The following is an 11,362-nucleotide window of genomic DNA, read 5'->3' on the forward strand; positions in this document are numbered from 1 at the left end:
GCCCGATATTCACGCCCTGACCGTCGTTGTGGGTAGTAAAGAGTAGACTAGGCCGGGGCCGTGTCACCCTTTGTTGACTTTGGTGCCCACGTCGGGGTAGATGGTCGTACAGACTGTATTAAATGTACACATTCTAGGGTCTGAGAAGTCGGCCGAGGTCGGGCTCGTGCTGGGACCTTGCCTGAGATGCGTTTCTCACCCGAGGGTGTCCTCGGGTGAGTCGCGAACCCACGCAGGCGTGCTGTTCGCCGAGGTTGGGCTCGGGCAAAGCATAGTTGAGCGGCCGACACGTGATGCCTCGGGTGAATCGTGATTCAGGTCCCACATGGCCTTGGAAGGCTGGGAGCGTGTTTTTCTATGATCCCTCATTTCTTGGGTATCTATGTAAGTTAGGGATGGAATCTGGGTACCCCTAATTATAGTATCTGATAGTAGCCCCCGAGCGGGGTGCCTTTTCTGGTTTTTGAAAGTTGGTAGATTTTATCCGATGGGTGCGCGCGAGCCCCCACGTCGGGTGTAGCCTCGGAGGAGTGGTTACTCCTACGAGGTCTTTTATGTTTCCTTCTATGGACTTCGTTGATCTGTCAATTCCACACAACTTGGCCGGAGCCTGGGTGCCCTCTGATCCTCTGCGTTGGTTTGTTGATGCTATCAACAATTTGGACGCAACCTAGGTACAAGGGCAGCCCCGAGCCTCTACACTGGGCGAGAGGATGATCAGGGATTGCCTTGACTTTTGATGATACGCCTCTCTGTCGCCTTTCCACAAGGAGGAAGAGGGGGAAGGCACCATGCTACCCTTAGTGGGCAACGAGCATGTTGTTTTCTGGCGGGGTATTAGCGGATAATCCGAGTGGAGGCCCGAGCCCCATTTGATAGGGGTCGGCTAGCGGTCCAAAGACGTGCCCCAATACACCTGTGGGTGATTCGCTGGTCCCGGATCCATTCGATAGGATCCAAGGGCTCGATGCCTCCCTCCGATGGGATACCATTACAAATCATTCCTACTGGTCTCGGATATGTCCTAGGGTACCTCGGGATTTATAGCCCGAGCCTTGTCCATGTATAGACGTACCCATGGTCATCCCTGACTTTATGCTCTTGGGCGGTTGTCGAACCCTGCCGAGGCGCTAACCATCAAACCCCTGATCCGTAAAGGGCTTGGAGCCCATGTTCCCTAGGGTGGTTGCTGATCCCCACCGAGGTGCCGACCTTCGAACCCCTGATCATTAAGGGGCTTGGATCCCATTTCCTTCGCTGGGAAGAAAATCCAAACAAATATTTCTTTCCCATCACCTATGGAGAAGGAGAGAGAGAGAGAGAGAGACCTTTTTAGGCGCCCACCTTGGGGAGGCGGAACGGTACCTGTTGGTTGCGTCAGCTGGACGAGACGTGTGGCCCCTAGGCGGGGAATCAATGTGATGGGACGCGAAGCCCGCGAGCTATCCGTTGTCGCATGTGTGCACACGAGATTTGAGAAACAAAATCTGTTTTCGGATTTGGTTTTTAAATGCGGGGGGCTTGGCCTTAATCTTGGTGGGTTCGTCGGCTCCCCTTATATATATCTGGGAGGGGGCACCCTTGGCTCTCACCCCGCACCTGTATTCCCAGCCTCAACCACTCCTACTTTTTAGGTCGCAACCAAAGATTGTGTTGAGAGGAGTAAGAGATTCGTGTACCTCGCCACCCTCACCTTCTCGTTTCATCATGGCCGAGAAAGTGAGCGGTCGCTCCCCGTGACTCGTGGCCCTTCTCTACTGTGACCAAGGAGGATCTGTAGAGCCTCGTTGATGAAGGTCTACTCCACCCCTCCACCTTCGGAGCGTGCCCCGAATGGCTTGTGCCTGGGGATTAGGAGGAGCTGACTCCACCCGCGGGCTACATCGTTAGCTTCGTACCATTCCACGAGCATGGGTTTGGGGTGTCGGCGAGCCGCTTTATGCCAGCGCTCCCGCATTACTATGGGGTTGAGCTTCACAACTTCAACCCAAACTCCATTGCTCATGCAGCGATCTTCGCGACGGTCTACGAGGGATACCATGGGATCAACCTCATTGGGATCTCTGGGTCCATCTCTTCTGTGCGGAGCCGTTTTCTCTATCGACGGAGGTGAAAAAGGTCCACATTGCGATGAGGCCCGGCGGTTGTACGCTTCAGCCACTTTCGGATCGAGCGCAACTATACATCCCTCACTCCCTCACCTCTTCGAACAAGGGGTGGCAGAACCATTGGTTCTACCTCCGCAATGATGATGGGATGCTGCCCTCGTACACCAAGTGGGTCGTGACCGCTGCTGGGGAGAACTGGCGGTGGGGCGCTATGCAGGAGCATCAGCCCCAGCTAGAGCCTGGAGCCCTCTTAGATGCCCTGTAGAGGCTTCGCAACCGTGATCTTACCACAGTCGAGGTCGTTGTCGCCTTTCACCATTAGAGGGTACTGCCACTAGTTGAGCGATGACTGCGCTTGCATGAGATGACGCTCGAGGCTGAGGTGGAGAGCTCTCGGATGTTGTCGGCCACCCTTACCAATGACGACCTCCTCAAGCGGGTCAAGGGCACGGTGGGAAGGCTGATTACAATGCCCTTGTCCAGGTCCCGATGCGTCCCAACTATGGTTACGTGTTACTGGTAGGCCGCAAAACCTGCCTCTGGTTTATCCTCGTTTCTTCGTTTCAACCTGATTATCTGGACTTTCGTTTATTCTTAAGGGATATGGGGTTACAGGTCTGCCTTTCCTCTGGTCCCATAGGACGCGGTGGGTCAAGCGGCACATAGGTTCAGAGGAAGAAGGATGAGGAGAGGAAGCGAGCCAAGGAGAAAAGGGCGGCTCGTGACGAGCCCGAGAAGCAGGGGCGGAGCCAAGGGGGGGCCAGCAGGGGCCATGGCCCCTCCCAAGGCAACGATGTGTATATATATATTCTAAATGTTGTGTAGTCTAAATATATATACTATAAATTTTATCAACATAATTAATCTAAGGTTTAATATAGTTGTTGGTAATATATAATCCATAACTCTTGTAGTATGCCAACCAAAGTCTAAAATAGACAAAAAAATAAGATAAAATATTTGTTGAATGACCAATTGATGGCATAAGACGTTAAACCTAATTTGATTGCAGACGCTAATATCTAAACCTCACCTCTATATGATTCTTCTTATCATTTGGCTGGGTAGCTACCGATTGCCGCTGACCACTTGACTTGTCTATGACATAGACTCACAAACAAAGTCTAGAGAAGGTGATCACGTGAAGCAACAGAATGAGCGCTAACAGCATCGATCACTAGAACCACATGTCACAGTTGGGACGTCCGTATAGACTACAAAAACTAGATCCAAATATGACTAACTTATATACATACTACATTAGATCTCGTGGATAATAAAATCTACAAATTTCAACTAAAGTTGTCACCTCATAGTTGGTGTGTACACGACTAATTGGACATGTACCTATGCAGGTTGACGAATTTTCATGGATCCTCGAGGCTAGTTGAAATTTTGAATTCTCTCAAAAAATTGTTAGATGTCTCATGAATACTAGAGTCATTATATAAAAGTTGAATCTCATCAACCGGACATTCATCATTATGTCGTCTTTATTATTTTGGTATTGTTACTATGCCACAACTTTAGTTCAATATATCAATTAGCTAGAAAATGAACTCATGTACTAAGGTAATTTATAAAGAACTAGAAATCGTATTTCATATCGAGTGCTTAAGCTTGTAATATGATATAATATTTTTTCACCATATAATACTGATGAATTGATCGGCCCCCTTTATATCGTAATCCTGGCTCCGCCCCTACCGAGAAGTGTCGTCGTTGGCCAGTAGAAACCTTGCCTGAGGGCATGAGAGGGAAATGGCCTTAAACCATTTCATATATTGATTCTTGTGCTTGATGACCATCACAACCATTCAGACTAACTAGTTTGCCTAGTCTTTGATTCACAAGTTCATAAGTTTAACAGTTTAGTTTCTAAGTCACCATCAGCTCAGATCCAACCAAATAGGGGTAAAACATGGAATAGATGAACTACCAATTGTTCTACTCTTTGGATAAGTTCTAGAGCGGTTGGAAAGCTCGGAATCAATATCTCACTATTCTAGAGCTAGTTTGAGGAAAAGAAGAAATATGAGTTAAAGAATCAAAATGTTCATGATCCATGACTTAGACAGATGGAAAGCCACTTGAGATATTTTTCTAAGTCGTAGGATCTCTCTCAAGTTTAGCCAAAGCAACTTGGAGAAGATTGTTCAAAGATCAACGACAAATAAAAAACTCAAGTTCTGAAATCACCAAGTGCGGACCGTCGACCCCTTCTGGCGGATCGTCCGTGACACTACTATGACTTCAGACATGAACTATAAATCGTGGATAGTCTGGCTAAATCACGGACCGTTCGCACGTGAAGATCTGGTTCAGCCCGAAGGTGACAAGTTGAGCAAAAGGATTTTTAGAGCTGGCGTGGATCGTCTGGGACCAAGGGAAGACCGTCCGCGTGATTTCACCGAGGCAGATAGCCATTGATCTAGCCATTGTCTATCAGGCGTATCCGTTGAGATGTTAGAACTGACCGTTGAGAGTGTCGCGGACAGTTCGGGCTCAAGCCGCGGACACGGGCTTACAAAGAGGCATTTGGATAGCACAGATAACTGAGACAGGAATAGTTGTCACGAGATATGAGAGGGAGAGTTTCTAGATGAGCAAGAAGGCGTTAAATATATAATGCAAAAAGGAACTACCTAATAAGCCAACTCTATGGTTTTTGCAACGTTGCAACTAAACTAATTGGAAATGCCTGCTCTTCGATGTTACAAGCTAGCCTTGCTACGATTTCCATATAGGTACAGAAGATTGTGATACCCCTCCCAGAGTGTATGCTCCAGATGAAGCTAGCTTCCAAGCGAATGAACTATAAAATCTCTACTCTTTTGCCCGCTAGTGCGCATAATAGGCAGACAAGGTATAACGACTATATGGGTCATTGGAGGCTATAAAAGGGATCCCAACCAGCCCATTCTCATTGATTCATTGATCCATATCATACACAAGAGTTGGGTATTCACTCCTATCTACTAGAGCAACACTTCTATACACATCAAAGACTCACAAGTGCCACAAAAGAGAGATCAAGTAAGAAAGAGCTACTCGTGTGTATTTAGCAATAATTCCTTATGAGAATCATTGAGAGAAAGTGTGTGCTACCTCTTGTGATCATTTGAGTGTGGAGTTTTTACTCCCATCCATTGTAAAGTTAGCAAGAGACCCTTATCTTTGTGGTTGGCCTTGCAAAGACTTCAGTCTTTTGTTGATAAACAAGGAACACTCGCCGGTCATGGTGACCGTTGGAGTGGGAAAGGGTTGAAAAAGACCCGTCCTTTGTAGACTCCTCAATAGGGATTAGGTTCTTGGTGAACCAAACCTCGGTTAAACAAATCATTCATGTCACTTATGTTTATTGCTTGTGATTTGTTTGTCTTCTCGCTCTCTATGTTCTCTTGCTCTATTCTTGTTGATATCAATTTGTGTTGCTTCAAGTTAAATTCTCATATATAGAAGCAACACCTTGCAAGAAAGAACTTGTGATTGTTCCTCTTCTTATCTAAGCCCTCTTGCTTTATTCTCCATAGATATTTTAGTTGTGTTACTTTGTGTTAATTCCACATTCTTTGATAGCAACACTTTTGCAAGCAAAGGAATTAGTTTTATACTCCGATAATTGTTCGTCTTGTTCTAACCGCTAATCGAGGGATCAAGATTTGTGTTAAAGTTGTAAATTTCAGATTTCTCCTATTCAACCCCTCTAGGCGACTATTAATTGGTATTGGTGCTAGGCACTTCATATTGAGTCTAACATCTCGAAGTGATGGCTCAGAGAAAATCCCAAAAGAACAAGAAGACACCACCGAAGGAGAACAATGAGGTAACTCTTGAGATATTACTTTTTGATTGTTCTAATTATGCTTCATGGTCTACTATTGTGATAAATGCTTTTAGAACCATAGACCCACAATTAGAACAAATTTTTGACAAGAGTATTATACCTTCTAGTTATGATAATAAAAATTCTTCCGAGGAAGCTCGAAGATGTTTACGCTTAAATCATTTTGCTTATGACATCTTAGGTAATTCTCTTAGCAAAGAGGATTATAATGCCTTCATAATTAGATATGATGAACCTATTAATGATGCACATGATATTTGGACTACAATTAAAGATAAATTTGATGAGTCCAAACATGTTAGTTCATATGATGCTTCTACTTCCTCTAGTCCTTATGAAACTAACCCTTTAAAGGAAGAAGAAGAAAATGAATGTTGGAGACCAAACAATGAATTCACCTCTCCAAAAGGTTTGTCTTCCCATTTTGATTCCCACATTTGTTGGGTCGCTAATGATAGCAGAAGCACAAATGAGGATGAGGAGGATGAAAGAAGCTTCATGCAACTCTACGCTCACCTAAGCCTAGAAGATAAGGCGGTCATGCTCAAACTTCTAAAAAGAGCGAGAGAGCAAAGCGGAGCTCTTCACAAGCTAGAAGATGTCCTCATCACAAAAATCCAAATCTTCGAAGAGTTGACTAAAGAACATGAGGAGCTAAAGTTCTTTCATGTTGATTTAATCCAAAGGTATGAAACTATTTCAATTGAGCAAGACAATTCCTTATCATGTATCGTTCAATTAGTATATAGGAATACCTTGCTTAAGGACCAAGTAGAGGCTAAAAATTGAAAATCTAGCTTCTCAAGAAAAACATGATATGCTTCTATGTTCTCATAAAAGTCTTATGGATGATCATATCATGTTAAATATTTCTCATGAGGTTGTGCTAGCATACTTAAAATCTCAACAACCTCACGCATGCACATGTGTTCAAATTGAAACTATATTGCCATATGATAATGTTGGTTGCTCGCCAGCCAGCAAATCCTTCTTTGAGCTAGAATTTCCAGGAATAGATGATATTGTATATCAAGAGCTCAAGGAAGCAAATGAGAGGTTAAGAATGAGCTTGACACAACTGAAAGGGAAGTGCATTGCTCAACCTTCTCAAGATAACCGTGATGACATGGTGAAGAAGCTTGAGACGTGAACAACTGTAGCATGCACAAAATCCCTCGAGGAAAATGTCAAGGACTTCAGGAATGTCAAGAGGAAGGAACAAAAGAAGAAAATCAATACCTCTACCAAAAGCCTCAACCATGCCTCCATACAAGGTAACATCCAAGGTAATGATCAAGCTACACTCCACACTAAGAAAAATAAGAAATGTAGTGAATGCTTTGAAGAGGGGCACTTGATTAGGTCATGTCCCTATATTAAAGAAAATGGCTTGGTTATTAACAAGGATGATAAAAAAAATTAGATTCTCTGAGAAGGGACGTATGGTTAAATCATGTCCCTATGTAAAACAAAAGGCATAGTTTTAGAAAAGAAATATTTACTAACCATATAGCAAGCAAGAGACAAGGAAAGAAGAAATCTTCAAAACATGAAGATCGCCTTTGCTACATATGCCGAAGGAAGGGACATCTATGCAAGGATTGTCCCATTGGTAACCATTCCGCTCCTAGCTTGTCAATTGATTCATATGTAACTAGGCAACCAAAAATTGCAACTTGTGCTAGAAAGGTAATGAGTTTACCAAGTGCTAGCACAAAGGACATTTGGATTCCTAGATATTTGTTAACTAACCATGATGGACCCATCAAGAGATGGGGACCAAAATATGACTGACAAGCTTTGCATGGAGAAGGAGGTGATATGGAGCTTTGGGAGGCTTGAGCGGGTTAAGCCAAATTCTTAATTCAAACTATCAATCTTACAATGTTTTATATCTCTAAGATTGACCCAATGTTGTATTGAATTATTATATGTAAAAACTCATATCATGTCGAGCAAGTTTTTGATGTTGTAGGGAATAAAGGATTATCCTGTGTGGAAAATCAAGAAAATCCTACAACATAGAGGATAACCAAAGAATTGTAACACTTATGTATTTAAGTGCTAGTATTTTCAAACTATTATTTCTCTTGTGTCTTGTGTAGCCACATAGAAAAAGGAAGCACTTAAGAATGTTTTTAAATTATGTCACCATTCTTTGGAGAAAGTTCCTCTCATATGGTAGATTACATATTCATCATTTCTATATTTTGACAATCTACATGCTTTAAATGGTTGTAAGTATCTCATGACATGTTTTACATTAATTATCCTATTGTTGCCATGTTCTACACATAGAGAGAAATATTCCAAGTTCTTAAAAGAATAAGGTGTCATATAAGGAATTCAAATCCTTAGGACACTTATACAAGGGGAAGTTCTCTTTATGACTAGAATCGTGATACTAATGCTTTTGTGTAAGTGACTTAAGTAGTCTCACACAAGAAGATGAGTTTCTATATGGAATGCATAATATAACATAAAAAGAAAATCAATCCAATGATATGTGATGTATTTCTTCTTGCTTAAATTGATATGATTCTTCTACATTAATCGCTCTCCATATTATGAATTAGATTTTCCCCATGAACTTGAGATATTAACTATGCTTGTTTTATGAGTTAAAACTGTGCATAATATCATTTAAAGGATAATCTAGTTCATGCCATGAACTTTCCTTGTTTTAGTAATCTACCTGTCATTCCTACTAAAAATGATTACTAAATAGGAAACTAGGGCTTGTGTGACTAATGACATCTCTCTTGAGCATATTTATGAAAACCTGCAAAAGAGTGTGTGCATGTTCAATTTATTAAAAGACACAAGCCTGAAGGTTGCTCCTCACCTAAAAGGAAGAAAGGTAAAAAGAAAAGGTATGGGAACTCATCTCCTTAGTAATATCTAATCAATAATAGTTCCTATCAATTGATATTTCTTTCATACTGTCATAATATCTTTTATTTTAAAAAATTACTACCAATGTGAAGATTAGATTCCTTATTTGGCTTAAAACTGCTAAAAGTGCATATATAATCTTGACCGCTTTCATATGTGCACTAGTCCAATAGAATCTAATTCATGTCTTTGCAATACTTGTTCTCATATTGATATGCTTTAAAGTTATTTTAATCAATCCTTTGTGGAGAACCATCAATATGAAGAATAAAATTTCTATGTTGGCTTTAAATGCTAAAAGGTGCATATTCCTCTTCTAAAGCTATGCACTAATATTAAGGATTTTACTTCATGCATGTGTGACTTATGGATGATGATTTGTCTATATCTCTTATCTAAAGAAATCATCAATTTTCATATACTCCCTTGTGCTGCTAATATCTCTCGTTCGAGTATTTTCAATAAGTTTGAAAAGAAAAAGAGACAATTATAAAGGGAGGGCACTCCAATGATTTTTTTGAAGAACAACAACACCAACTTAGACAGTAAGATCTTCAAATTAACCAATGGTGTGGTTATAAGTATTCTAAACCTTTTTCATTTGGAGAATACTAGGCATAAGCACGTTATTGCAAATTCACTATGCCTTGATCAAGATGTTCAATGAATTTTCCTATTTGTCTTTAAGAGAAAGTGCATCAGTCCAAAGTCATTCAGATGCATATTCTTAGGGGGAGCACTTTCTATATCTTGATTATGTTGAGACTAACCCGTTCTCTTAGTCATATCATGCAGTCTCAAGTATGCGAATAAGTTTCTCATGAAGCATGCTACTATAAATCAATCCATTTTGTTAAAGAAGTATTACTTTTATCTTGGATTGCAACTTTCATTATTAAAGTTGCATATTTATTAGATTCTCCTGTCATAAGCTTATTTGATAATCTGGTACATATGTTGTTCATTTAATCACATTTGTTATACTCTTGATCATTGATTAGCTTCAATTGATACTTATGTTGCTTAGTGCTTCATGTACTATCAATTAATGTATCTCTTATGTATGCACTAAGTTAAAATGATAATTTAGGATAAGATATATGCAATTAAGTGATCTGCTTGATATTCGATAGTAATGATTTGTTTAAAAAAGGATCACTGGTTGTAGAATTCTCTCTTGTGCAAAATAATTCTATATATTGTCTTGAGCATAGGACTTAAGTAAACAAGACTAAGGACAAAGCACAATCATGAGAGTATCTCCATGTGCAGGTACGAAAAGGGTAAACTACTTCCTATCATTTACACTTGTACCTATTTTCCCTCTTGTATGTATATTGCATATCTTTAGTTACAAGAGGAATAAAAAGCAATGTCTATGCATAACCCTGCTTCCTACACAGTTTAACCTCTCAAGATTGCATTCATACTTTGATGCAATTTTTGTTAAATCTGGGCGAAGTAATATTCCTGTCAAAGAGCTTAAAGCTTACCCTTGTAACAAGGATAAGCTACCTTTGTTCCAAAGGTGGAGATTCCTTAAGTTTCTTTGAATCCTTAAGAGTAAATGCATCAAATGTTTATAACATGCTTTCTTAAGTGCGTAGTCTGTCATGAGCATCACATTTATACTATGACACATTGCACTTCATAATTCCTATGATATAGATATGTTCTCATTGACCTCATTATGTGCATTTGGCATTTAAGGCCAAAATATGTATTCCTCTCTATGCACATACTTTGGGGGAGCAGTCTATATTGTAGAACTATAATAAAGCTTAATTGACATATCTTTTGATCTTATATATCTCTGTCAATTGGTACTTGCTCTTAATTCATATTTTTGCTTATACCAAGATTCAATGTGTAGAAATTGAATCCTCGGACCTTGTTCGGGCGAAGGCGAAGACACTACCCTTCGCTCTAGGCCGTCGTCACCTTGCTGCACCAACGGAGGCAAGATGACGGGCACGGCCCACCCTTCGTCCTCCTCACTGCAAGACGAAGGCCTACAACGAAGTCTCTCTGTCTTACGTCCTCACTTAACATGGAGGCCCACGTGGGATTCAGCCCACAGTAACAGGCCCCACACGGAGAAGCGTGTTACGGGCCTGATTTGTAATAGCCTTACTGTAATGACGGTATGTAACCCTTCCTTATGGGAATATTCTGGGGATAGTCCAGGTGCCCGAGGGCATAAACGTCCTTACATTGGGACGTTGGACACTCGGGCACCTATAAATACCCCCGTACAGTACCCTTGAGAGGCTGGATTAACAGAGCAATTGCCATCTCGAGTTAAACCTTGCTTGCGCTCTTTCCACTCCCCCGTTGGATCAACTTGCCCAGGAGAGCAAGTTCCAACATTTAGCGCCCACCGTTCGTGCTACGAACAAACCACCCGCGATGGCACCCAAGAGAGCTAGTTCGAAGGCAGCCCCATCCGTCGATGAGGCAGCGAAGGCAACATCGCTAGCCGAGAAAAAGGGCAAGGCCCTCGCAGATAACA

Source organism: Zea mays, chromosome 2, assembly GCF_902167145.1.
Source record: "Zea mays cultivar B73 chromosome 2, Zm-B73-REFERENCE-NAM-5.0, whole genome shotgun sequence".
In the NCBI taxonomy this organism is placed as follows: Eukaryota; Viridiplantae; Streptophyta; class Magnoliopsida; order Poales; family Poaceae; genus Zea; species Zea mays.